Raw genomic sequence first — 27,980 nt, 5'->3', positions numbered from 1 at the left:
TAATCATCATAACTTTCATCCAATGAGGAAAAAATGATGTAAACTTGATGCAGCTCTGAAAATATCAGTTCCTTTTCATGTAGCTCTTGAAAAGTTCTTTTCATGAAGTTCAAATGAGCTAACATATCTCCATCTTTCAGAAGACGTGCTCTAAACAGTTTACGTGTAAGATGTATGTGTGCACCTACACTGTCACGAACATAAATCCTCTTCAAATTCTCCCAACACCTAGCAGCAGACTCTTCCCCGCGAATATGGACTAGCTGCTGGTCACTCAGTGTTAGTTCAATTATACAAAGAGCTTGTTTGTTGTTCTGTTTAAAGTCAGCAAGCTTCTTGGCATCATCCTCATTTTCTGGATCCCAAGCATTTACATCCGGTGGATCTTGAACTGCATTCCATAAACCTTCTCTACACAGAAGTAGACTGCACTTCATAGACCAGGAAACATAGTTTGTTCCATCCAACCGGGTTATCAGTGATAGACTTGTTGAAGGGTCTTGTGCCATCTTTACCAGGATAGTAACCCACAATTAAACAGTAAACAGCTGTCTGTATACAGTACTGTGCATTCACACTAACTCTCAGTTATCTGAGCCTGGTATGGCCTAGGTCCATAACCAATGTTGAGGTAATTCCCCATTAGAAGAATGAGTGCATACAGGGTGATGTAGTGAGAGTAGGGAAGAATAACACACACACACAACACACTGTACAGTAAATGTAGGTTTTTACTTCCAATAAACATTTAAGCAAAGTCCAGAATGGTCCAAGTCATTCACAGGTAAAGCAGTCAGTTGTCAGTTCAGCGATAATTCAAATATCAAAGTCCAGTGTCAAAAAACAGTTCAGTAACAGACTTACATCAACAATCAGTAACAGTCATTAGGAGGAATGGCAATTCTCTCCGACAGAAAGGAACAGATACTCACTGAGACACACTCTCTTCTGAGACTAAACAACCCAGGTTTCTGGCTCCATCTTATGGCCGTTTGAGAAACCACACCCAATTACAGTTTTAGGATTCTCTTAAAGACATAGTATTAAAATGTCTATCCTAATTTATATATTTCCAACCCAAATAACTGTTAGGTGACTTATATTCCTAATAGGGTGCAAAGGCTACACTGAGCCCTGCAAAGTCCTGTGAGAATCCTCAAAAATAAGCAGAAGTAGAAGGATTTCTATACATGCATTATCCATGCATACTTTTAGATTTATCTATTCACAACACACATGAAAAAGATGAGCAGGAAGGGTTTTCACTCCCTGTTCAACACAGGGAAATCAATGGAAACAGATGAATTTAAAGCCACTTTACCCTCCCCAAGAAAATATAGGTCTATTCCCCTGTTGCTAATTGTATTGGAGAAACAACCTAGCCCAGTTTATCGGAGATCACTGGAGGAGATGTTTAACTACATCCATTTCTAAAGCTACAGTAAATTGGGGAACTAGGCATTTAGTATGACATTCTACATATATCAATAGCAATAGAAATAGCACTTAGACTTATATACTGCCCCATAATCCTTTACAGCACTCTCTAGGCAGTTTACAGTGTAAGCATTATTTGCATATTGCCCTCAACAATTTGGGTCCTCTTTTACCAATCTTAGAAAGATGGATGGTTGAGTCAACCCTGAGCCCCGTCAAGATCGAACTCCAGGCTGTGGGTAGCGTTTGCCCACAATACTACTATGCCACCACAGCTTCTACTAACCCTCTAATTAGCAAAATTGTACTACAAAGAACCTGTAGAAAGCTGTATCTTTATGGCAATATTACTGGAGAAGAGAGACTCAAGGAGAATAATCATTTATACCCTCTTTTCCAAGCCAATAAATATACAGCAAGTGCTTCACGGAGCCATTCATAGTGGGCCCCATCAGACAGGTACAGTGCAGCCTGCATTTTTTTTTTCATACAGGTTTCGTATAAGCCACAAACTGGCAGAAAGCACACAACATGTAAAATGAGAAGTAGTCTTTGTACTGTGCCCTTAACCACTAGCCTCCATGCTTTATTTGGTGTGCCTATAAGTAGGGCATGAAATAGAGATATGAAATGAAATGCTGCTCTATTCTACTGGGATCTTTTTACTACCACTTCTCAGCCAACTGAATGAGCTGAATTTATTATGCTGTATATTTCTTTTTGACAGAAGATGGCATCATGCGAGAACTACGGGCAATGCGCAGAGAAATGAGGCTTATGAAAGGTGAACAGCGCCGGACTAATGCCAGAGTGATCTCTTTGGCACAGGAACTTGTAGCATTCAAGGAATGTTAACAGTGGCAATAAAAGTTGACATCATTCCTCCTTCTCACCAGGACACTTTCTGTCAGTGTTTATGTTCCACCTTGGGAATAGTTGTCTGTTTCTAATGAAGTGTTCCCACATAAGCTACAGTCCATCCACATTACATTTCAGCCAGATAGTCAAAATAGCAATAGCACTTAGTGCTTTATAGCACTCTCTCAGCAGTTTACAGATCCAGCCTATTGCCCCCAACAATCTGGGTCCTCATTTTACCAACTCTGAAAGGATGGAAGGCTGAGTCAACCTTGAGCCGGTCAAGACTGAACTCCTAGTAATGGGCAGTTTGCCTGCAATACTGCATTCTAACCACTGTGCCACCACAGCTCTTTCAAGAGTCACAAGAGTGTGCATCTCTGTTTGTAGATGAATTGGATGGATCAAGCTGGTGGCCCATGGGCTGGATACATCACATGAAGGCCATGGCTCCACAAAGGCAAAAAACCATCATGATACATCATGATCCATCCCATTATGTAATCAAGTTTGACACCCATGGGATGGATGGATGTGTATATAGACAGATGAAAATTTTAATTACCTGAATTTGGGGTTTTCATATGGTTCTTTTTCTATCAAGATAGGAATGGCCAGCATGTCCATTTTTTAACAGTTCTGCTAAAGATATTGGGTAGTTTGACAGTAAACCAGAGGGAGACCAATATCTGAAATGTTTTTTATATAATTTGCCATATTTAAATGTTCTACCATACATTCCCTAATTATTTTTAAAGGACCAGCAAAATTATTTTATTTTATACCAGGCAAAATAGATGCATTCAAAATTTATTTGCTTCATTTGTTTCAGATCTTTGCACTCTTGATTTTCAGTCCACATTTCTGCAAGAAAGGATATAATCTTGAAAGCATTTTTTAAAAATAAATGTTGATGGGGAGATGCACAGAAACAACTCTGTTATTCTGTTCTATTCTATTCTATTCTATTCTATTCTATTCTATTCTATTCTAACTTCTTTTAATATCCCTCTGGGGAGTAAGTTCCTGACAGGTTAGTAATATAATAGACTTGTTCTAGGCAATTCAGAACAGCTGTTGTATCTGCAGAGACTCTGATTAAGTATCAGTAGCTCTAGATATCTCTTCTGTAATTGGAAGATATAAACATTGGATTCTTTTCAAAGATTTATTATGTTCATTAAAATGAACACAGAAAGCTTTGTTACATTTGACATTAAAATTAAAAATGTTTTACAAATAGCTACTTAGTGCTCACAGATAGTATATTAATATTTAATGGGCAAGAAAAGTGGGGGGAAATATATATCAGGCTCCTAGCCTTTGCTAATAGTCTCACACTGGAACAGTTTGAAACAGTTTGTTTAAATATCTTATTTATTTTGATATATAGTCCCCTAAACCAACAGAGACAATCTGTGGGTGCAAACTGATGTCATTTTAGGTTGTGATTCTATTGTGGTTAGTACAGTTTCTTAGAGAAACCCCTGACTTCAATAAGGGAGGTTTAAGGAGAGATTCATGCTGGAGCAGCAGCAGCTACTGACTGGAGCTCCATTGAAAATAAGATTATGAAGTGGACATGGTACAGCTGCATTAAGTTAGGCTTTGAGTTTATAAAATTGAAAGTTCACCCATGACTTCAATTCAGTCTCCCAATCCTCCAACCCATGTGTGATGGAAGAGAGCTTCCCAACTCCAAAGCAACTATTCTTTTCACCCTAGGGGAAGGATAATTTTTCTTTAACCTCCCCACTTTTTTTGTGTGTGTGTGTGTGTATGTAAAGTGTTAAATGGTGTCCAAAATTGGCTTAAAAAGTATAATGATATTTTGGAGGGTAATGTTATAGTTATGGGCTTGCTATGAGACTAATTCTTAATTATTTTAATTTTTGAGTAATCAACAACTTTGCATTTGATTTTTAAGTTTCATAAGAGAGAAAGAGAGAATTGAAAAAAAAACCTATTTTTGTCTCAGATAGAAATTATCAAGAAAACCACTAAGAAATGCTCCTATCAATATTTCCTATACTTTGAACCTTCCAGGGAGAAAGTAGAACTTCTATAAGAAGTAATGAGAATGTCCTCACTCTTTTCTTGTAAGAATAGTGGCAGTTTTAATCTGAGTCTTATATTTACTCTAAATCCAATTAAGACCTATGAATATCTACTTTAATAAGGAATCAAAGCATTTGGAGATAGATGAAGCAAAATATCTTTCATTGATATGTACAATTACAGTGATCACTTGGTTCCCAGCCCAAAGAATGCAAAAGAATCCCGAACTAAACAAAATTAGTAATATATTCATATGTATGTATCTCTCTCACACATACACACATATATATATGTATGTGTGTGTGTGTGTGTGTGTGCGTATAGGTATGTATGTATGTATGTATATATGTGTGTGTGTGTGTATATATATGTATATGTATATTTTTCTTAAGTTTTCGCAGGTACTTACATGTATGGTATTCAGCTTTGTTCAGGTATTTTCCCATGTCATTATAGTTGTGCTTTTAAAGTTGTAGCAACGTTTCGGCAGAATCTCATCTGCCATCATCAGGCTTCTGTATTGTGTTCGTCTGTGAGTCAGACTTTCACAGCCATTTCTGTTTTAAATTTGGGGCTAGCCTATTGCTGTGCCAGAATGTTTTTTTTCTTCATCCTGATTGGTTGGGAGTCTTGGTCTGTGTTTATTGGTCTTGGAGTTTGCTGTGTTCTGCTTGATTGGTGTTTCTAATATCTTCTGTCTGTTTTATAGCTTTTTTTGTCTTGATTGGCTGGCAACATTGTGTTTCCTGTATTGGAGGCTTTTAGTGCGGAGCCAAGCTGCCTGATGATGGCAGATAAGATTCTGCCAAAACGTTGCTACAACTTTAAAAGCACAACTATAATGACATGGGAAAATACCCGAACAAAGCTGAATGCCACACACACACACACACATACACACACACACATATATACATATACATATTTACACATACATACACTCACATACACGTATATAATCCTTCCTCCAAAAAATATTACATAGGAATGGTGTAAATCATACTACAACCTTATCAATACTGAGAGTATTTACACCAAGACAAATTCCTTGTGTGTCCAATCACACTTGGCCAATAAAGTATTCTATTCTATTCTATTCTATTCTATTCTATTCTATTCTATTCTATTCTGTTCTGTTCTGTTCTGTTCTGTTCTGTTCTATTCTACTCTACTCTACTCTACTCTACTCTACTCTATTCTTCACAGTTGAGATGTAACATCTGATAACATTGTAAAATCTTACTATGGTTATCTCAGGAACTCTACGTTCTTTTGTATGTACTAATGGGATTTTAACTTGGTCCAATTGCATATAATTACACTACATTCCATAAATAGTGGTATTCATTGTGCCCATACACTGTCCTTCAAATAAACAAGAGATAAGGGTCTGTTTCTATGACTTGTCTCCTTTCTCTCCGGGATCAATGCGTAGCTTTGGTTTTCCTCCTTTGTATTTCAGAGCTTTTTCTTATGTTTATATCATGATCAAGCCATCATACATGATAATCCTCCACACCAAGAAGGTTCAATCAAATGTTATTTACTTCTTTATAGAGGCTAAAGTAGTTAGGAATTCTTTCTAATTACATATAAAGAAGTATTCTTCAGCCACTAGATGGCAGGGCAGTTTTCACAGATTAGTGAATTCATTTCAGATCTGGCTTCACTCAAACTACCTAACAATTCATACTACAATTAGATTTTTATTGTATAATTATAATGAAGTTAGAGGACTTATATGCCTTATTTCTGTCTCTGAAGACAGCCCTAATTATTAGAGAACTATTTGACAAAAATACAGGTAGTCCTCACCTTATGACAACTGAGCCCAAAATTTATGTTGTTAAGTAAGAAATTTGTTAAGTGAGTTTTGCCCCATTTTACGATGTTTCTTGCCACATTTATTAAGTGGATCACTGCAATTGTTAAATTAGTAACACGGTTGTTAAGTGAATCTGGTTTCCTCATTGACTTTTCTTATCAGAAGGCTGCAAAAGGGAATAACATGACTCTGGGACACTACAACTGTCATAAATGTGAGCCAGTTGTCAAGCATATGAATGTAAATCACATCACCATGGAGATGCTACAGCGGTCATAAGTCACTTTTTTCCAGTGCTGTTGTTACTTTGAACAGTCGCTAAACAAACTATTGTAAGTTGAGGACTACCTTTATACATCTTCTACATAAGATCAAATTGAGATTTTTAAGCCATGATTTGTTGAATAAATCTTACCTAATCCTCATATATAACCTTGAGATGTAATAGGAACTTCACACATGATATTAGGTCAAAAGTTGAGTGTTAGAAAATGAATGTTCCTGATGTCTTTCTTCAGGCTGGTATTATTGTCGAGAGTGATTGGCAGCCCGGCCTTGCCAGCGCCATGAAGAGCCCGGCTGAGGAGGTGGCTGTGCCACCACCCTCAGGTGGGTGCTCCAGGCCATATTAGTCTTGTTCCAGCACTTAATAATCCTCTTGGCGGCCCTGTTAACAATGATAGATTATGAAGGAGTTCCAAGTGGACTATCTAAGACCTTTTGTGATTTGTGGAGAATGAAGTTCCCCTGTCTTTTAGAACTGCTTGATAGAATTTTGAATATGTGGCATCACCTTTAAACATAACATCACATATACAAAAATCTCAGCTTATGTTCAATAATATTTATTTGCATAATGTTTTCATTAGAATTGTAACTGTTTACTGATGTAACAACATATAGTCTATCTTTTTATTTTGTTTTTTTGTTTTTTCCCTGCATATGTAACTTTTAAAAGCATTTGTTATATATATTTAGTTTATATTTTTGTGTTTTGTTCTTTTTTATTTTTCTGATTTTACAAGCAATTAAAAATAAATAAATAAATAATGTTCGTGCCTGAAAAATCGGCATAGGATTGGCCATTATTTAAAAACCAAACAATCTGAAATGTGCATATAAATAAATGATGCTCTTCCTATGGTGAAAAATAAATATGGCATCTAACCATTTAAAGGGTAGCCAATTAAACATTTCAAATATAAAAGGAGGTATTAAATATTTGATGTTTAGCGCGGCACAGCATGAAAAAAATTATAATTTTCATGGTCCAACAATTAAGAATAGAAGACTAAAAGGCTTCATTTATTATGTGTTAAATTTAAAAAGCAGACAAAGCTCCACATATAATTTTGATTAATATTTAATCATTAGGACCATTAGTGTAGTTTAAAATACTGAAAAATTTCACGCTCCCAAAAAATGTTTCATGCCCCAACAATTTAGAATAGAAGACTAAAAGAACACTTCATGTATTACATCTTAAATTTAAAAAGCAAACCCAGGCTCCTAATATGATTTTTGTTAATATTTAATCATGGTAATGTTGTATTTTAAAAATATTGAAAAATACATGGGTTTATTTGCTAAATTGTCTAATTGGCTCTAGTGGTTATTTTTTCTCTCTAAGCACCTTGCGTTATTTTTTTTCAACAACAGATCAGCATCAGCTGTATTATGCCATCTTGATTAGTTATGTAAATTAACTTCCAAATTCAGAGAATGAAGAAAAGGAAAATAATACACCCTCTGAGGATTCCATTTTAATATTCATAACATATTTTCACTTTAATCAAAAGATAAGTTGCTTCAGCTTGCTAAAAATGGAATCTTTGTAATTCAAGAACAGTATACCTGAAGGTTATTGGTCTCCACAAATACTTAAAGATATTTTTCAATCACTTTGAGAAATATTTTTTGCTAGCACCCCTCTTGAGCTAAATCCATTGAAGAACAACCAAGAAGATAACCTTTTAAATGTGTAAAAGCCTGATAAAGATTGTTATGTCCTGAGGACTCAAGGAGTTCTCACTCAGGTCCACTCACTTTGTGTGGGCGTTATTCCCCCATTCCCATTGGTCAGTTCTCCCCAGCAGCCAGCTATAAAAGCAGGCTGTGGGGTCCAACTGGCTGCTGATTGCTGCGAGCCAGTTCCAGGCTTGGCAAGCACGGTCAGCCCTTTATTTGTAAAATAAAGTACTGTTGCACTCATGCTCTGGTTCAGCCTCTCATTGCTCAAACTTAACACTGGCGACGAGGATGGGATGGCTACCAGAAGCACCTTGCAACCGCTGAGTCACTAGCCACCGATCTACAGCCCAGAGAGAGCGATCGGCTGGCAACAAGGGAAACGCTGATCCGCAGCCAGAGAGAGCGGTCAGCTAGCGAAACGAGCGATCAAAAAGAGCAAACGCAGATCCGCAGCCAGAGAAAGCGGTCTGAGTCAAATAGTTAGAAGCGTCTGTAGCCGCTTGTTAGCCTCGCTATGGGGAAAGTGAAGCGCTGCGAGCCGCAGCCGCTCTGCATTTGGCGCGAAATTCAAACGGGTGTCATTTGAATTTCGAGCCAGTAGGAATCACAGCACAGCGCTGTAGAGAGTCACTAACGCCCACTTTTTGGCGCGAATCAAGACACCTCCAACGGCTAGCAGCCAACGTGGTAACCCAGAGAGAGTGAAAGAGAGGGTAGCAAAAAACCTCTCCAGAGCTGATATCACTAGTAACTCACGAGCGTTCGTAGTCCCAGAGAGATTTCTCCCGCAGGTAGCCCAGCCATTCCAGCACCATGAGTTCCAATCCAGTATTCCCGGCGTTTAAACCAGACGAAGAGAAGTGGGAATCGTATAAGAACCGTTTCAATCATTACATCAATGCGGTCGGCCTGTCGGATGCGGGAGAGCATCGGAAAAATCCTATTTCCTAATCTACTGCGGGGCCACCGTTTACGATACCGCTGCAGCACTCGTGGCGCCGAGAGAATTAAAAAACGTTCCGTGGTCCGAGTTGCTTGAGATCCTCACAAACCACTACGCTCCCAGGCCTTCACAAATCGCCAGGAGGTTCACGTTCCGAATGAGGAAGCAATCAAGTAAGGAGACCATCAACCAATATATGGCCGCCCTCAGAACAGCAGCCCTGCACTGCGGGTTTGGAACATACCTGGAGGACATGCTCCTCGATCAATTGGTTTGTGAGGTCAAGGATCTCAACCTACAGAGGCGACTGCTAGCTAAAAAGACCTCAACCTCGCGCAAGCGGTAGAGGAGGCCCTAGCAGCCGAGCTAGCAACGAACTCAGCCACCGAAATTCAGGGCCCAAGCGCCAAGCTAGCAGCGTTCCCAGTCCATTCCGAAGAGGTGGAAGCGGAGGAAGGCCACAATGATGAGAACGATGTCCATCGCCTCACCAATGACAGACGGTCGCAGGTAGGGGCCAAACAAGAATACACCGGTCCACCCAAGCACATCACCCTGTGCCTAGCCTGTGGGGGATCACATCAAAGGGCCACCTGCAAGTTTAAAGGAGCCGTTTGCAACAACTGCCATAAGAGGGGGCACATTGCGAGAGTCTGCCAAGCCCCCCAAAGCGCTGCACAAAGACCCCCGTCCTCGCACTCGGGACCACAGAGGCAAGTATTAAACTGTCGCACGCACCGCCTTGCCAGGCGTACTTGCCACTCTGTTAGTAAAATTCTCTCTCCGTTTCCCTAGAAGGTAAACCGTGCCACATGGAGGTTGACACAGGGTCAGCGCTCTCAATAATCTCGTGGAACACCCTCAAGAGACTCCACCCCAGCCTATCTACTACCCGGCTTCAGAGATGCCAGTTCGGTCTGAAGGACTACCAGGGGAAGGCCATTCCCATGATCGGCAGAGGCAAGTTCTTTGTCAGTTTTAGAGCTTTTAAAGGCCACCTACCTCTAGTGGTAGTTAACGGCAATCTACCCACCTTATTGGGGCTCGATTGGTTTCCCCACCTCGGCCTAGGGTTAACAGGAGTCCATGCTGTCTCAACCTCAGACACTGACTCCTTATTCGCTGACTACGCAGATGTGTTCAGCGAGGAGCTGGGGTGTTATAATGGAACCCCATCTCGTTCACCGTTGACCCCCAGGCAGTCCCAATCAGATTAAAACCACGTAGAGTTCCATTTGCTATTCGACCAAAACTAGACGCTGAATTGGATAAACTACTAAAACAAGGGGTCATTGAGCCAACAGATTTCGCCAAGTGGGAGACGCCCATTGTCACACCCCTCAAAAAGATGGTAGCCTGAGAATTTGCTCGGACTACAAGACAACAATCAATAAATATTTACAAGTTAGCACCTACCCCTGTGCCCGTCATTCAGCACTTATTGCACACATTCGAACCGGGCAGTATTTTTGCTAAATTGGACATGTCTCAAGCATATCAACAGTTCCCTGTTGATAACCAAACAGCGGAACTTCAGACCATCGTCACTCACAGGGGTGCCTTCCGATGCAAGCGTCTCCAATTTGGCGTAAGTGTTGCCCCGGGTATTTTTCAATCCCTCATGGAGCGGATTTTACAGGGCCTCCCTGGTGTAGTACCCTACTTCGACGACATCTTGGTCTCGGCCAGGGACAGACCCCAACACTTCCAGAGAGTGCGAGCAGTGTTAGAGAGGTTCAGACAGCATGGCCTCAAGTTAAAAAAGAAAAATGCGCCATTGCCACTAGACAGGTGGACTTTCTGGGTTATAAAATTGACGCCTCTGGCATTCACCCCCTGGAGTCCAAGGTCAGGCGATCCACGAAGCTCCCACACCGACCTCCAAAGCGGAGCTACAAGCTTACTTGGGACTCCTAAACTTTTATGCATCCTTTTGCCCCATAAAGCCTCAGTAGCCAACCCCTACACAGATTACTAGACAAAAAGTCACCGTGGCACTGGGGGCACAAAGAAGACCAGGCGTTTAACGCCGTCAAATCACTACTTACGTCAGAGGCAGTGCTCATCCAATTCGACCCAAACCTTCCTTTAGTACTGGCAGCAGACGCATCCCCTTTGGAATTGGGGCGGTCCTTAGTCACCGACTCGCCAATGGCGCCGAGGCCCCCATCGCCTTTTTCTCCAGGACGCTCTCGGCCACGGAGCGAAATTACAGCCAAATAGACAAGGAAGCCCTAGCAGCTGTCGCAGCCGTGAAAAAGTTTCACGAATTCCTTTTGGCCACTTCTTGAACTGGTCACCGACCATAAGCCCCTCCTGGGCCTACTGGCGGCGACAAACAGACACCTCAAGTCCTCTCCCCTAGGATGACAAGGTGGACGCTTTTCCTAGCGGCCTACTCATACAAACTTATCCACCGCCCGGGCAAAACTCTATCCCATGCTGACGCACTCAGTCGCTGCCCCTTACCCGCTCCGGCTGAAGACCCAGCTCCTGTCAATGCCATTTTTGAAATCACCCAGTTGGACCTGCCCATCACCGCCCTTGACATCGCCGCCAAAACCAAGGCAGACCAAACGCCGCCCAGGTGCTCGACTGGGTGAGGGGGGTGGCCGGGAGGCAATGTTGATAACAAATTCGCACCCTTTAAGACTCGCATGCAGGAGCTGTCCAGTTTGCTACTGTTGTCTACTGTGGGGCACTCGAGTGGTCATCCCGACCTCGCTGCGTACCCGAGTCCTGGAAGCGTTGCACGAGGGACACCCCGGCATTGTGAGAATGAGGCGTTGGCACGCAGCTACGTGTGGTGGCCGGGTCTAGACGAGGACATTGTCAATTGGGTAAGTTCCTGCAGCATTTGCCAGGAATCCCGTCCTACTCCCCCCATCGCCACCCCTACCAGATGGGAGCGCCAGCGCCCTTGGTCTAGAATCCATATCGATCTGGCCGGCCCGTGCATGGAAAGATGTTCCTAGTGGTCGTGGACGCTTATTCCAAGTGGATAGACGTGGCGCAGCTATCCACGACCACCACACTAGCAATCACCAACGTGTTAACGCGCCTGTTCGTTACCCATGGACTACCCGACTCCTTGGTCTCCGATAATGGCCCACAGTTTGCATCAGTAGAATTCAGCCGTTTTGCAGCCAACCTAGGCATTCGCCACATTTTCACAGCCCCATTTCACCCTGCGAGTAATGGGTTGGCTGAAAGGGCCGTTAGGACCACCAAAGAGGCCCTCGCTAGGTTTGGCAGAGATGATTGGCACCACAAACTCTCACGGTTCCTGATGAGCCAGCACTCAACCCCTGTGCAGTCACCAATAAGTCCCCAGAGGAACTTCTGATGGGCCGGCGCCTGAGGACTGTATTAGGTAGACTGCACCCACAATACTGCCCTGACTCTCCCTCGCTTCCACTTCGGGGGTTAGACATTTTATGTTACAGGAGCCGATATTTGCAAGGAATTTCGCTGGGGACCCACTTTGGATTCCGGCGAGGTCATCGCCGTCACCGGGCCGAGATCATATAGAGTCAGGCTGGAGGATGGTCGCGTCTGGAGGAGACACATAGACCAACTCAGAAGGCGCCTCAGCAACCTCGCAAACAAGAATCCAGAGTCTCCAGTCGAGGGGGAACCGTCCCATCCGCCACCCAGCCACACCGCACCCAGTGACCAGTCTGCGCCAGCGGTCGTTCCGTCAGCCCAAACTCGGACAACAGCGCCCAGAGAGTTGATCAACCGGATCCAACCCACGAGAGTTTGACTCCAGAAACCAACCCGTGGTTTCCGAGGATGCCCAGTCCAGAGAGGCGTTGGCGACACTATGCCAGCTCAACCGTCACAGACTGATACCGAACAGTCAGACAATGTTCCCGAGTTGCGCCGCTCCGGCGCCAAAAAACCCCCCATCTACCTCAAGGACTATGCGTGTTCGCATCTGGGGGGAAGGGTTGTTATGTCCTGAGGACTCAAGGAGTTCTCACTCAGGTCCACTCACTTTGTGTGGGCGTTATTCCCCCATTCCCATTGGTCAGTTCTCCCCAGCAGCCAGCTATAAAAGCAGGCTGCGGGGTCCAACTGGCTGCTGATTGCTGCGAGCCAGTTCCAGGCTTGGCAAGCACGGTCAGCCCTTTATTTGTAAAATAAAGTACTGTTGCACTCATGCTCTGGTTCAGCCTCTCATTGCTCAAACTTAACAAAGATGGTATCAGTTTGGAAGGTAACCAAGTTCAGCATTTCTGTAATTTGATGGGACTTTTTTCAAGAGCTAAAGAAGCTTCTTGGATGACAAGCAAAATGACAAGCAGAAATGACAAGCAGTGCCTCTTTTACAACTTTCTGGCACACAAAGTCAATGGGGCAGCCAGATTCACTTAACAACCATGTTACTAACTTAACTGCAATGATTCACTTAACAACTGTGGCAAGAAAAGTCGTAAAATAGGGCAAAACTCACTTAACAACATAAATTCTGGACTCAGTTGTGATTGTAAGTCGAAGACTAGCTGTATTCTATTGACCTCCTATTCATTTCCAAAGGATCAAACTATAATTCAAGAGTATACAGATCTATAAAAACCAGTGTGTCCTCTATCACAAAAGCACTAAGTAAAATAACTTCTACCCAAAAGGTAGCTATTGTGGTATAAGGCCACATAATAGGAACCAATATTGTACTTTGAAAATATCTGAAAAAATTAAATGTAGCCACCAATTTCTCTCTTTAAAAGATGTCAAATACATATAGAAATATTTTAGCTGAATTAATTGTAATTTTAAATTGTGATGTAAATTCCAGAAAACTCTTGCACTGGAGTCCATGTACCAAATAGTTTGGGTCTTTTATTTTCTATTCCCCTAAATCCCCAAACACTTAACTGAGCATTTCCTAAACTTCTGCTCCTGTATTAATGTTATATAACTAGGCTGTTGTCAGTATTCAAGACTGCGTTCATTTTTAAATTCAGTGTAAATGTCTGAAAAAGATCTATAAGCATCCTTAGTGCAGAATGTAATATTGTCTCCGAACACCCTTAATATTGTTCATATAAATCTGGTTTTGAAAACATAGCCACCCAAAGTCTTCTGTTCAGATGAAGATCATCTTATGTACTTAAAGTTCCCAAACCATCAATTTTATGAAAGGTGATCTTAAAAAATTAAACTATCTATAAATACTACGATAACATTTGCATACAGGACCTTTTATATTCTCTATCTATTATGTCAAACAATTAAACTCATTGCTCTAATTGTATTATGGGAGAAAAGATGCATAGCGAAGATAATGCTTTCATCCTTCTTCTCCCATTGCCTTTTAAAAGTCCTGACCTTCTCTTGTTTGGCATGTCATCCTTTTTTTTAAAGGTCTCATTGAAGAAAAAACTGTGATGATGAAACAAAGAAGAATGGTGGCATCAAAAAGAGCTGAGGAAGGGAAGCAGAATAAACTAGGAGAAGATGAACAACAGGCTGAGAAGCACAGAAGAACAAAGAAAGACTCCAGAAAAGAGCTAAAGGCAACTGGAGGAGTGGGGGGAGGGGAGAAGGAGAGGGGGGGAGAGGGAGGGAGAAGCAGAGGAGGAGACGACTGGAACTTATAGGAACAGCATTCTTTTCTCCTCCTCGTCATTCAATTGAAAATTTCTGTAGAACTGACATTGTCAAAAACCCAGTTTAATTAATGTGATATTTTGTTACCAAACATTCATTATATAGCGCCTCATAGGTTGGAATATTATAGTGCAACTGAATATGACTAAGGGAGGATATGTGAAGACAGCAACAGATCCTGGAAACAGAGATAGAAAAGAACCATAGCAAATGTGCTAAACCTTAAAATCTTGGTATTTAACAAACAATAATGTGCCATCTGTCCATGCATAGCCAGAGACAATTTGAACATCAAACATCAAATGTCTTCATGGTTAACAGTTAGGTATAGTGAATAGGATTTAGCCTTTTGATGCTGTGATCTTTCATTCAGTTCATTTTATACTTTCCGGGATCTAGCGTATGATTTTTTTTTCCCCACTTACTTTATAGAGGCAAATAAATGTTCACACACATTTTAGAAAGTGTGTGATGAGAATGGAAGATGAAGACCTTGAGCTGAGAGAATCTACTGCATAAATTCTAAGGATGAGGGAATTATATAGAAAGAAGCAAAATACCAGAGATATTATGATAATATCTTTCTTGAGACAGCCAGTTTGAAGTAGTGGTTAAGACATCTGGCTAGAAACTAGGAGTGGGAGTTCTATTCCCACTTTAGGCACAAAACCAGCTGGGTGCCCTTTATTCAGTCACTCACTCTCAACCCTGGGATACCGGCAATGGCAAACCATTTCTGAACTTTGGTTAAAAAAAACTGCAGTGATTCGAAGCCATAAAAAGAATAAGCATATTTTGAAATCCTGGCTGAAGGGCTGATTTCCAGAACTGGAAAAATTCCTAGAACCAGACAATGAAGCTTGGTTTCAAGAATGTGACATAGCCCACCCATGACCTAGCAAGGGAATCAGCAGTGAACCAGGCTGTGTGGACATAGTGTCAGAAGATTTTCCTTTAGGAACAGTTGCTTAGTAAGCTATTATTCCCCCCTCCCCAAGTATCCATTTACAATAACCATCCTGGTTAGGGTGCAGTGCCTTTATTTTTCAAGCTTACTTGCAATCCCAAATTCACTTCTAGATTAAGCATGTATAGGATCCTTATTCAGACAGATAAACCTGTCTTCCTCCATTAATATTGCTTTATATTGCAATTCTGCATTCCCAGAAGGAAGTCAAGGACATCTGAATTTTGACAGAGACTGGCAGGGATTATCCTAAACAAGGCTAGGCTAAGCACTGTATATATGATAAGAACAGAATAAGCACCACTAACAGAATGCTAAAATACATTTCATCTTTTTCAATTCCTGTTACTGAATAGCAATTAATAAAAGCTGCATTAAAGGAGATTTTGGTAGCTCGGTGTCTAATTCCTATGCAGAAGTCATGCAAAGTTATGATAATGTCATAAACATTAATGTTTAAGTACGTTTCGCTTGTATGAATCATGGTCTTTTAACTGACTTTGAAACACAGCTATGATCATAATACAGTACAGACCCTTTTCAGTTCTTTTCTTTTTGGAATTTTTACTTAGTATTGTTTCTTTTTCAAAGTAGTTCATTACCAAAGTTAAAAGAAACCATATAATGACAGAGTTTAATATCTGTAGGTATGCAGGAAAAGAGTTAGAAAAAAATTCTAGAGAGACAAAGGTGTAAGAACTAGTTTAAACCAGTTTTCTGGGGCTATCGGATTTTTTGTTCTTTTCACTGAAGTTAAGATATGATCTGCTATATTTCTATACAATCTGACACATTTATGAATAGCTTAGTCTAGAGTGAATACAGTTGTGACAGGTTCTGCAGTCTGAATCTAGTTAATTTTAAATTGCCCTGATCCTCAATCCCACAAATACACAAGAACAAGAGGAGGAAAAGAGTGATTTTCTCTTGGGGAATTACTATCCATTCAACTCACCATGGCATCTTTCAGAGTCACAGTGTCATACTTGCTAATATTGCAGCAATTCTAAACATTCAAGTGTAGCAAACTTACAATGAGATGAAAATGCAATTTTTTAAAACAAACAAACAAACAAAAATAGTTAGAAACAAATCAAAAGAAGAAACCTAATTGCATTTGTGTGGTGCTTCATACATATATGGTTGTAATGATTTACCGGTATTTTTCCAATACTGTAGCCCCACATTGGTTGTGATGCATTTTGATTCTTAAAAATAACTAGACAGTTCTGTTTTCATATATCCTACTTTGTACAACTCTCTAATTCACAAAGTCCCCAACACGAAAGCCTCTTTGCTTTAAGATATGATCTTAGGAATATAATAGATTTAGAAGCTATCTAGGCCAATTGTTTATGCAGGAGTTTATTTATATCTCTACATTATACTTGCACGCACTTTTGCTGATCTATTGCTTTTTATTATTATTAATTCCTAGAAACCCCCTTAATAATGCAGAAATCCACTTATTGCAATGGGTCATTTTTAACTCTTAAACCTTTAAAGTTATTGTCATTCCTTATATTCTCTCCTATTTTATACTCTGCCCTTATAGTTCTTATAAGTAGAATATTGATATTGAATATAGTTTAGCAGTAGATTTTGATGAGATATGATTTCATATTTTATTTTAGCTATTTTTATTTATCTTCAGTTACTATTCTATAGTTTCGCCCAAATTGTAAAAATCATTTTTACATTTACTTTGGTTTTAAAACCTTAAACTTACAATCTTAAATGATTTTGGTTTTGCAATATTAATGTTTGTGTTAATTATCAATATTTTAATCATTTTATAATCTACACTGATGGCTAGACTATTACCACAGTGGGACAGCTGTAATTTTATTCTTAATATTTAGTTATGCTGGTATTGAATGAAATAAAGAGATTTGCTATTTGAGCTATCAAGAGACCCCCCCTCCTCAGTGCAGATGTCTAGATAAAAGTATCTAGCTTCCAATAGCTGGTGATGAGAAGCCTACCATTTCTTTATATAATTTATTCTACTGACAAACCACTGTTAATACTAGGAAGTTTTTCTGAACAATCTGTCAGAATCTACTTTCTTACAACTTAAATCGATTAGTCTGCATAATGGACTCTAGAGCAATCTTCTTTGTTATATCCATTCAGATATATGAACCATTCTATCAAAAATCCCATTCATTTTCTTTTCTCAGAAATAAATATTCATAGTTCCCTCGGTCTTTCTCTTCATAAGACTTCATAAGTACATTTATTGGCCTTTTTAAAAAATTACATTTTGTCTCAGTCTTTTTAAAAGGATGATATTCAGAATTGGGCATAATACTTAAGGTGAGGATCTAATAGATGCAGAACATACTCACCATGATTTAAAAACTATACAACCTAAATAAGGATTAAGATTTTTCTATTTTCAATGCCATACAAAATGTCATGCAAGCATCAAGATACCTCGTCTAATTAGGATATCTATGAACAAACACTTCTGCCTTTTGCCAAACATACATAAAAGCTCTGTCAGCTTTTCTGATCCTCTGATATTGGCTCAGCTGAATCAGTGAAATATCAGCCGCAGCAGACACCAAGCCAGTAATCACTCAAGAATGATCATACACAGGCACTATCAGAACAGTTGGAGCAGTCCCAGCCTTCACTCTTGGACTTGGTATTGCAGAGAGTAAAGCTCGGTGAGGATTCTTGCTAAGCAAGGGAGTAATCATCCTAATTAAAGATAACCAGCTATCACCTGACTTAAGAGGCACCCTTGGCCCATTTCTCTAGAAATGACCATCTAATGGTATGACAAATTGAAGGTGGCTCTGTGAAAGTGGAGGTGATGACTGCAGCACAGACCAAGGAAGTAGTGAGTAGACCAGATCCTTGGAACCTCTACAGATAAGAGAATGGATCCCAGATGTGCTCCAGATAGCTGCTTGTCATGAGAAGAATGTAAGACAACAGTTTTCCCTCAAGTTTGAGAGCTGTGAAATGACAAGATTAGCCAACTTGCTCATGGTTGTGGAGCCTAAATTAGAACTAAGTGGAGACAAGTTAGACACTACGTTTAGCAACCTCACTTTCTATCACTTTGGAAATTGCTGATTAACTATTTCTAACTTATTACACTCCTTCAGACTGACAAGTTTGAAAATGCTGGATGGGTCTGCCTATAATCCTGAAATGAAAGAAAATTTTATTAATAAGCCTAAAATTTAAAAGTATCTGGACAGCAAAATAGCAAAAAGCTAAACTGGATGTAAATCTTATAAAGTAAATGGTCCTGATAAAATTGGAATATTAAAACTTTTACAATAATGGAATGAATTATAAAGTACAAACAGCTTCTCATGGGAAATAGACTTTTTTTGGTTTTTAAAAGGCAAAAGTTAAGGAATTGCCTGATTCCAAACTGAACACTAAAAAGGAATAGAATGTTTAGGAAGAGGAAAGATTTATAAGCCTGTAAAATGTTGCAAAGTAGTATGACAATGAAAAGGAGACACTGAGACTTTTGGAGAATGGAATCAGGAAATAGTAGCAATAATATCAACAATCCCAGTAATTATGTCTGCTTCCATTGATAGATTGTGTCCAAAAGAAGTTATTGAAGAAATGACAAATATAGAATAAATTTTATTTAACAAAATAGAGATGGTATTCAATGTGGATTTACAATTGACAGTGTAAAATAATGATTTAGAAAAAATGTTTCATTGGAGCTGCAAAAAGGAATTGGCTGAGATTTTAAAATTAAACAGAAAATACAAATAGCATCCTAAGAGAGTGACCTGGATACTTTTTTCCTACTAGATTTACAAAAGAGGTTTCTAAAAGCCTTGAACAACTCTGTATGATGAGAAATGGGGGAAAGAGGGGAAATCAAATCCCATGAGAAGACTTGAATGAATTAAAGATAAAAACAGAACTAAAAGGAACAAAAAGAAAGTTGGTTTATTTGATCCAGGTTAAAGCAAATTATGTTGTTACTTCTGATAATCCTTTATGGACTTTCTGCTGACACTAGGACTGAAGTTACCAGAATATTTTATTTGCTAAAATTAACACATTTATCTAGCTATTACACAGTATATTCCCACAGCCTACTGTAAGATCATGGATTTAAAAATTGTGATACATTACATTAATCTAATAAGACTTTTGTGTCTAAGAAATGTAAGCCAAGTGATGTAATTACCATCATGTTTTTAAAGTGCTTAAAATGATAGGCACATTTGCCCTTTTTAGGTCAAATTCTTTCAGATTTCTCAAAGATACAGGTAGTCCTTGACTTAGGATCATTTCTTTAATCAATGTAATCAATGGATGACTACTTGAAACTTTTCATTGCTACTATTACTTCCTATGCTTGCAACTACAAATTGATACTATATATTAGGAGAGGTAGAAAAGCCAAGAAGATTGGAAAAGAGAAGAACACAGAAGTTCATAATAGTCTGCAGAGTGACATTTTTAAAAATAGTTCCACCTTTCTATCTCATACATACATACATAAACACAACATTTTATATTGGTTCTGGTGAAGGATATTCTTTTCTTACAGTGCAGGATACAGTAATTTATGCTTTTAAAATAATATAACTGTACCAACTTGAGTAATGTTTCCATTGGGAAAGTCAGTGAAAAATATAGCTACAGTTTTTATCTGTGTAATAATTGCACCATGTCTTTCTTTTATACTCCCATGGTGATACATAATTAAAAAGTAAAAAATTAATCACTTTTGGAAAACATAAGCTTTTATCGAAGAACCATTTTGTCTATTCACCCCCTTCCCCCTTCCTTTCTTTTTAAAGGAACTGATAGCATATTACAAGACTAATTTTAAAAAAAATAAGATAAATCCTCAACTATTTTATAATGAAGGTTATGATTTTAGAGGACAACTTGTGTTGAACCATGCAGCAGATTGAAATTTCTTTGGTCTAACAATTTTGTTATTTTATGAATGAGTGCTAAGATATCAACCCTTCAAGATTGTCCTGACCAGGAATGCATTCTTACACAGATTAAAGCAGCATGGATTAGGGTTTCATTTGTTGAATTTTTGTTAATTTTAAACTTTATTGTAGGATCTAGATTTGGAATAATTAAATCACTGAGATGCACTCTTAATAATGGGGATAGTGCAGGGGTGGGATTCTACCAGTTCTATCCGGTTCTATAGAACCCCTTGTTAACTTTCTAAGTAGTTCGGAGAACTCGTAGTTAGAAGCAATCTCCTTTTGTTTTTTTTCCACCCTTATTACATTCTTGGCAGACAGTCTAGACTTCCTGTCTCCGGAGCTTCTGAGACTTTCTTAAAGGGGAAGGGTTGTTTTAAGATTTTTACGCTGCTGTTGGGAGGAAATACTTCCCTGGACAATCAGCACTTTGAAGAAATAATTGAATAATGAAGCAAAGCTTTTAGTGACAGGGAACCAAGAAGAGTGACATTCAGCAAGGCTACTTGGCTAGCTAGAGGGACTGACATTCAAATGTGAGTTTACATATTCTTTCTGAGTTTTGGTCTAAAACTGTTTTTTGGTGAAGGTTAATTCTGTGCTTGATGAAGTTTAATCCTGTGTTAATTGATGGGATAATTTTCCCTATTGAGCTTCAACAAGCAACAGCTACTGTTGTGATTTTAATTATTTGTATTGTGTTTGAATTTTTTCTTGCCTCATGGTTTCTTTTCCTATTTGGGGAAGGAGGTCTTCCCTCACTGCTTTAATACTATTTGGCACTGTCCTTTTGGGGCACAAGACCAGCTTTTCTGCTCTGCCTGCTTTAATTTAATTGACTAACCCTAGTTCTTATTTCAGGCATAATTTCTCAGTTTTCCATTTTCTCCACATTGCCCTAGTCTAGCTACATCAGCTCTTCACGTATTAGGCAGATCTTACCATTTCCTTCCTTCTCCCTGTTGAACAGCAGTGGAAAGCAGGTCAAAAGGAAGTGATGATCACCACTTTTTCGCCAACATCCTAAGATACCTTTAAGAATCATGGAATCCAGAGGCAAAGCATAGCAGACAGCTACAGATCAAGAATTTGTTTCTAAAACCGAGCATTTCCTTTACTAATACATTATAGGCACAGGGAGCAATATAATAGGGCAACAGCATCTGTGTTTTCATTCTCAGAAATTTTAAAAGAAAACTCTTGGATTTATTGTCCTTATAAGCTTTATTTTTTGAACACCCAACCCTGAGTTGAGTTCTTGATGTTGAGCTTAGTCATTTTCTTGCAGAGCTTTCATTGCCAGGCTAGGTAACATCAATGCAATGCAATGAAGAACCTGACAGTCAACCCTGAGTGACATATATATTCCCTACTATTGAAACAGCTCTTTAGTACAAAGACAGAGGAATATAAGTAAGTGCCCTGAAATAAGTCAAAAACATTGAACATACCAGGAAACAAGGGATTGAATCTTTGCTAATTTACATGTAAAGTAGTTCATCAGTTCTATAGATCCGAGAATGGAATGAAATTGATCATGCCAAATATTTTGATACATGTTGATTTTCTATGGAAAAAAATATTCAAATCCCTTATTGGATTGGAAGTTCCATCTATAATTGTTCTTTGTGATAAATGAAAAAAAATACTTGTCAAGAAGTCATTCTTGTAATTTCCTTTACTCAGTTCTGATTGCTGACTAAAGAAATGTTCTTTAAAATAAGCAATATTATTGCATATTATCAGTAATTTTTGGCAGCACGTTATAAATGGTCTGTAAGCAAAATTCAGAAACATCAAATAAATGCATTTAATTGCCATTGCAATTAATTAATAATTAATAGCAATTGACAGTGATATAATAATGAAGCTGTAGGGTAGAGTTACTTATTGAAAGTTTTGCTATTTACAGTTTTTTGGCATCTAATTAAGACTACTGTAACCCAGAAGCACTGTTCTGAGTGCTTTACATGGTAACTGCAATTGTTTTTTGGAGATTTTGTTTTGTTTCTCTTGAGATTAGTAGAACATTTTGTTCTATATTAGAACCCTCTGAAAAGCATTCTCTTTAAATGGATATTTGTGTATGCAACAGTTGCTAATTTTGGTCCCTCAATGTCAGTTCTGAACATGAAGGTACACATTTTTAAAAGCCCAAATAAACAGCCCAACACACAACAGCTGCAAAACTTCTGCATGGTTCAGAAAGCAAGGACTGAATTTTGCACCTGGCAGTGAAGAAAAATGATTACCAAGCTTGATAAAAATCCTATTATATTTGATTTGATTTTTAATTTAAATTAAAAAAATGTTTTTATCTTGACCATTACTGTTGCTTTCTTACTTTGATACCGCTCAAAGGCCACTGACATTCCTTATCTCACCCCTCCCAATCACCATGTGGAGGAGATGGGCAACATAAAAGATAGACAGATGATAGATAGATAGATAGATAGATAGATAGATAGATAGATAGATAGATAGATAGATACATACATACATACATACATACATACATACATACATACATACATACATACACACACACACACACACACAAGATTTTCCCCAAGGATTGTTTTTGATTTCTCATACAAAGGCTGCTTGAAGTGATATGTTCTACCATTTGGCTATTTCATCAGCACCTAATTTGCCTTGTAATTTCTGGGTAAGGATATTTGGGGGGATAGACGGTCCATTTGAGTCTTGACTGCTAGCAATTGCCTGTAGTGGTATATTGGAAAGACCTGGGAGACTGGGCCAAGAGACCTGACTATGGGAACTGTTAGGTAAAAGACATCATAGCATGCTGTTGGATAGTGGGCAGAAGATTTTGTCAAAGTAGTCTTACAATAAACTAGAATTATCTCATCTGGTTATGATTCTCATCAGATTTGCTCTGCTATGCTGACATTCCCAGTTTTTCTTGGCAAGACCTCAGAAGTAGCTTGTCATTGCTTTCTTCCTGGGATTGAGAAAGGCTGATCACTCATTAGCTTTTTGCCAAACTATACCCCAGTTTCTAGCATGATGCCTTAACCACTGCTCCAAAGTGGGTAGGTTATCAGAAACATCTTAATGTCACAAATAGTTTCATATCATAAACATTTAGAGAAGTACATTGTAAGATGAAATAACATTGTTGGATGCTTCAGAGATGGAGAGTTGTATGGGCTATTGGTGGCTTCACAACTGCAGCTGGTCCTGGGGGAAGCAGATTATCTTGTTCTATTCCAAACATAGTTCAGATAAGTTTTGTGGTCCAGGTTGCCTTGGTTAACTGAAGGATGATCTTTATCTAGGGTTCAACAAATAAAGAGCATGCCTGTCAGTAGACTGAAAGTATTATTGAAGGTCATAAGGGGAACAAGAGGTCCCAGAGGTGGGATATATCATGTTTTACAATGGTCAAAGCTTCACCCTGGGTGAAAATGGACATGGAAGAAATGGAAAGAAGAAATTATTACTGCAATAGAATGAACAGAATGTGAAGCAGCTACTTAAAGAAGAACAATGAATGGTGTTGGTATAACTTAGATTTAGTTATGTTTCCTGTTTTTTTTTTTATTTCATACATTTAAGTTCTTTGGCTTCCTATTCCTTCTTCTTTTTTGATCTGCATAAAGTTGCTTGCCCAAAGAAAATATCATGATGTACTATTTATTGGCTAGATAGATGGATAGAAATGTACAGGTTCGCATACAGAAATGTGGTCAACTTTCTCATCATTATAAAAGCGTTATTCTGAGAATATCTTTAAAACACTAAAAATACCCAGGTTTCTATGCTGGTAAATGCTAACTTAGACATATTAGATCGGTCCGATCTAAGTATAGTATATAAAATCATACATTGCAATGTCCTACCTGTCAATGAATACTTCAGCTTCAACCATAACAACACTAGAGCAAACAACAGGTACAAACTCAAGGTTAATTGCACCAAACTTGATTGCAGGAAATACGACTTCAGCAACAGAGTGGTCAATGTCTGGAATGCTCTATCTGACTCTGTGGTTTTTTTCCCCAAACCCCAGAAATTTTAACCTTAGACTTTCTACTATTGACCTCACCCCTTTCCTAAGAGGTCTGTAGGGGGCGTGCATAAGCACACCAACATGCCTACCGTCCCTGTCCTACTGTTTCTTTTATTTTATTTTTCTTATATGTATCCATGTATTCATAACTATGTTTTTACTTATACCTATTATCTTGTAAGCAATTGACAAATAAAAATAAATAAATAAAATAAATAAAACATTAAGTTACATTTATCAGAAAATAAGATGGAGAACAAGTGATAGCACTAAGCATACCTACAGCTGCTGAAAATGGCAGCAAAGCTAAAATGCAAATGCCTTGCAAACTCAAATGCCTTGCCTGGCCAATATTGTAACAATGGTCTACTTAAAACTGCACAGTTATCTCTATAAAAGGGATAGTGTAGGAGGACATGACTCACTGCTTCTATATTTCACATCCCACAAAAGCAGCAATGTTGGACAACTGAGAAGTTATGGTGATCTGCCCATCAACAGTGCTGAAGGAGAGATGTTTTACAGGGCCAACATGAAAGCTTGGAATTGTTCCAATGTTGCCATATTATAAAAGTATGCAAGTAATTGTTAAATTTTAACACACTGCATAAAAATAGCTGTGGGACAAACTTGTATCTGTTAGTAAATCCATGTTGCAATTAAATTTGTATAAAACTGTGTGATAATGTACTGGAGTTTAATGTACACAGTTAAAATTTGTATTAAACTGTGTGACAATGTACTGGAGAGAGAAACCATAGAACGGATATAATTTCCCCACAATCTCCTTCCAGTATTAATGAGGCCAAATCTACCGGTAAAAGAATGAGATTTGGCTCTAGATTGGAAAAAAGAAAACCCTAGATTTCACCAAAAGTAGCCTTTTTTCTTTTTAAAAGTAGTGTTACCTCTATACCCCATTCCCGTGAAATATCACCCAAGATTTGTATGACCCTAACTTTGATGGCCTTTTCTAAAGCATTAAAAACTTGTCTTTTCCCCCCAAGATTTGGGCTTTACAGCATTATAGTCAGTATGCATTGTTTTTTTTTTCTCTCCTTGCAGAGAAATTGGAGAGGAAAGGATTACAAAGAGTAACCTGGCACACAATGAGGAATGCACATTGAAAGCAATGAACTGAACTGGCAGCCATGAGCACACTATGCTAACAATCAGGTGTATTTCTCATTATATGTTTCTTTACTCTCTTGTAATTCCTCCTTTCCAATCTCTCTGTGGGAGGGAGAAAAAAATCAAGTAACTTTGGAAGGCAAACTCCTCTGTATATGATTCAGTTTTTCTCCCCCTATGCCCCCATTGACCAGAGAGATTGGAGTGGAAGGGATTAATAGAGAATAAGCAGACAGTCAATGAGGAATGCACTGGACTGTTTGTGTAACACACGAGTTGCAAGTGCTGCCACATTGCTTTTTACATTCTATCTCCAATGAATGTAAATGCAAGCATTAATTCTCTTATTGCCTATTATTCTGGTGTTGAAGTTGTCAGCCCCAACTGTGGTCGTGAAACAAAAACTACCTTTATAGATCTTTATATTGTTAATACAGAATTAGGCTTTTATTTTAGTAGCTTAAAGGTTATAATGTTTTCTCCTTGTCTTAGTAAAATAACACTTGTGTAGAATAACTGTTCACTTCTTCAGTATTCCTTAACTTTGGGATGGTCTCATCATGATAAACAAATGCTCCTCAGTTGTGGAAGGCTCTCAGCTTTGGCATGAATAGGTGAAACATCCCAAGAGCATGAAAAGATAAACTTCTCCTCTTTGTCCTTGGTGAAACCAAGTGAGATGAAGTCATTGGAAAGAGGTGAGATTAATTATGATGTGGAGTTTAATTAAGCTGGTTAGACAACCCCATGAGATGGGACTTTAATGCAGACCCAGCCTATTGTCTTTAAATTACCATCAGATGTGATTTTAGCAGAAGGTTATAAAGTCTTTTTCTTTTTCTTACTTTTATTCTTTAGTGTTTCTGAATGCTATATTATTTTTAGTGTTTCTGAATGTTATTCTGCTATTCTTTCATAGAACCTTGGAATAAAGCCTTAAGTACTCATTTTGATGTGATCACTACTTCTAGATCCAAAAATACTTGTAACCCAGCCAGATTGAAGGGCAAAGTTCAACAGGGTTCCAATTTATTGCCACATAGAAAATATATTTTCCCTTAAACTTACAGTTTTGGTCTTTCACTAACTAACCAAACTTTACAATAAGTGGAAAGTGCACACGAAGTTCTTTTGACATCAACTACTTTAGAGTAGGCTTTAAGCTTTACAGAAGCTTACATTTTTGTCCATATCTTGAGCAGACACACGCAAAAGAAAACATTCAAAGCCTAAAATTTAAATTATATAGAAATGCTTTTGCTACTCTTAAGGAAAAATATTTTTAAAGCTTATTGACAGGGTACTACAGAAAATAGGCTTTTCAATAAGTTTTTTTCCCCTGAAACAGAGGACTTGGATATACTGACTCTCTATTCAGATGTATTTTGATGGGGTGTTTTCTATCAGCAAAATACATAAATGTTGTTTTGAAAAAGGCAATTCAACTAGCAGTAATTTGAAGAAATTACCAGGAAGAAAAATATGATTGCTACTGTCCATGTACTGTATCTCTACTGTTGGGTGAATTAAGATGTGATTTACACTGCTTTTCAAAAAACTAAAATTTGTAAACTTTTCAAACCTTTCAATCTTTAATTCTGACAAAACAATTCTTCCCACTTGCTTCTAAGTGTTGTGACGGGGAATGCCACCAATTGAGAGATCTCCGGATTTGTGGTGGGAGTGGGACCTTGATGGATGAGTGGCTGGTTCCTGCTCATTGGTAGGGAAGCAGGAACCATTGGAGGAGTCGGGAGTGGAGCCGAGCCCAAGGGACGATGTCAATACAGGAGAAAGGATGCCTGGTAAACCATTTATCAGATAGTAAATCTCTAGTTAGTAATTTTCTGTCTGTATTTACTCATGGAATAACTTAATATCTCATTAAATAATTTTGGGTTGCAGGTCTAAGTAGATTTTATAGTGGTGAATAGCCACTGGTGGTCTGGAGAAAAAGCAATGGCTTCATCTTTTGTGATTTAAACAATGTGCAATAAGTAATATAGAGTAATATTTTAATTGCATACAGTCTCTTCCACAACATATGGAAATAACACATTGTCAAAACATTATGTACAGTATTTGCACATTATTACATTAGCAGGTATTAGCATAAATATTATGTTACAGTAACAGAAGAATGCTATGTGTAGCAGTAAAGACAAAGAGTGCTGATTCCATTTTTAACA

The sequence above is a fragment of the Pseudonaja textilis genome, chromosome 1, assembly GCF_049901715.1.
Source record: "Pseudonaja textilis isolate UNSWEBS1 chromosome 1, rPseTex1.2, whole genome shotgun sequence".
In the NCBI taxonomy this organism is placed as follows: domain Eukaryota; kingdom Metazoa; phylum Chordata; class Lepidosauria; order Squamata; family Elapidae; genus Pseudonaja; species Pseudonaja textilis.
Note: the sequence above shows the minus strand (reverse complement) of the source record.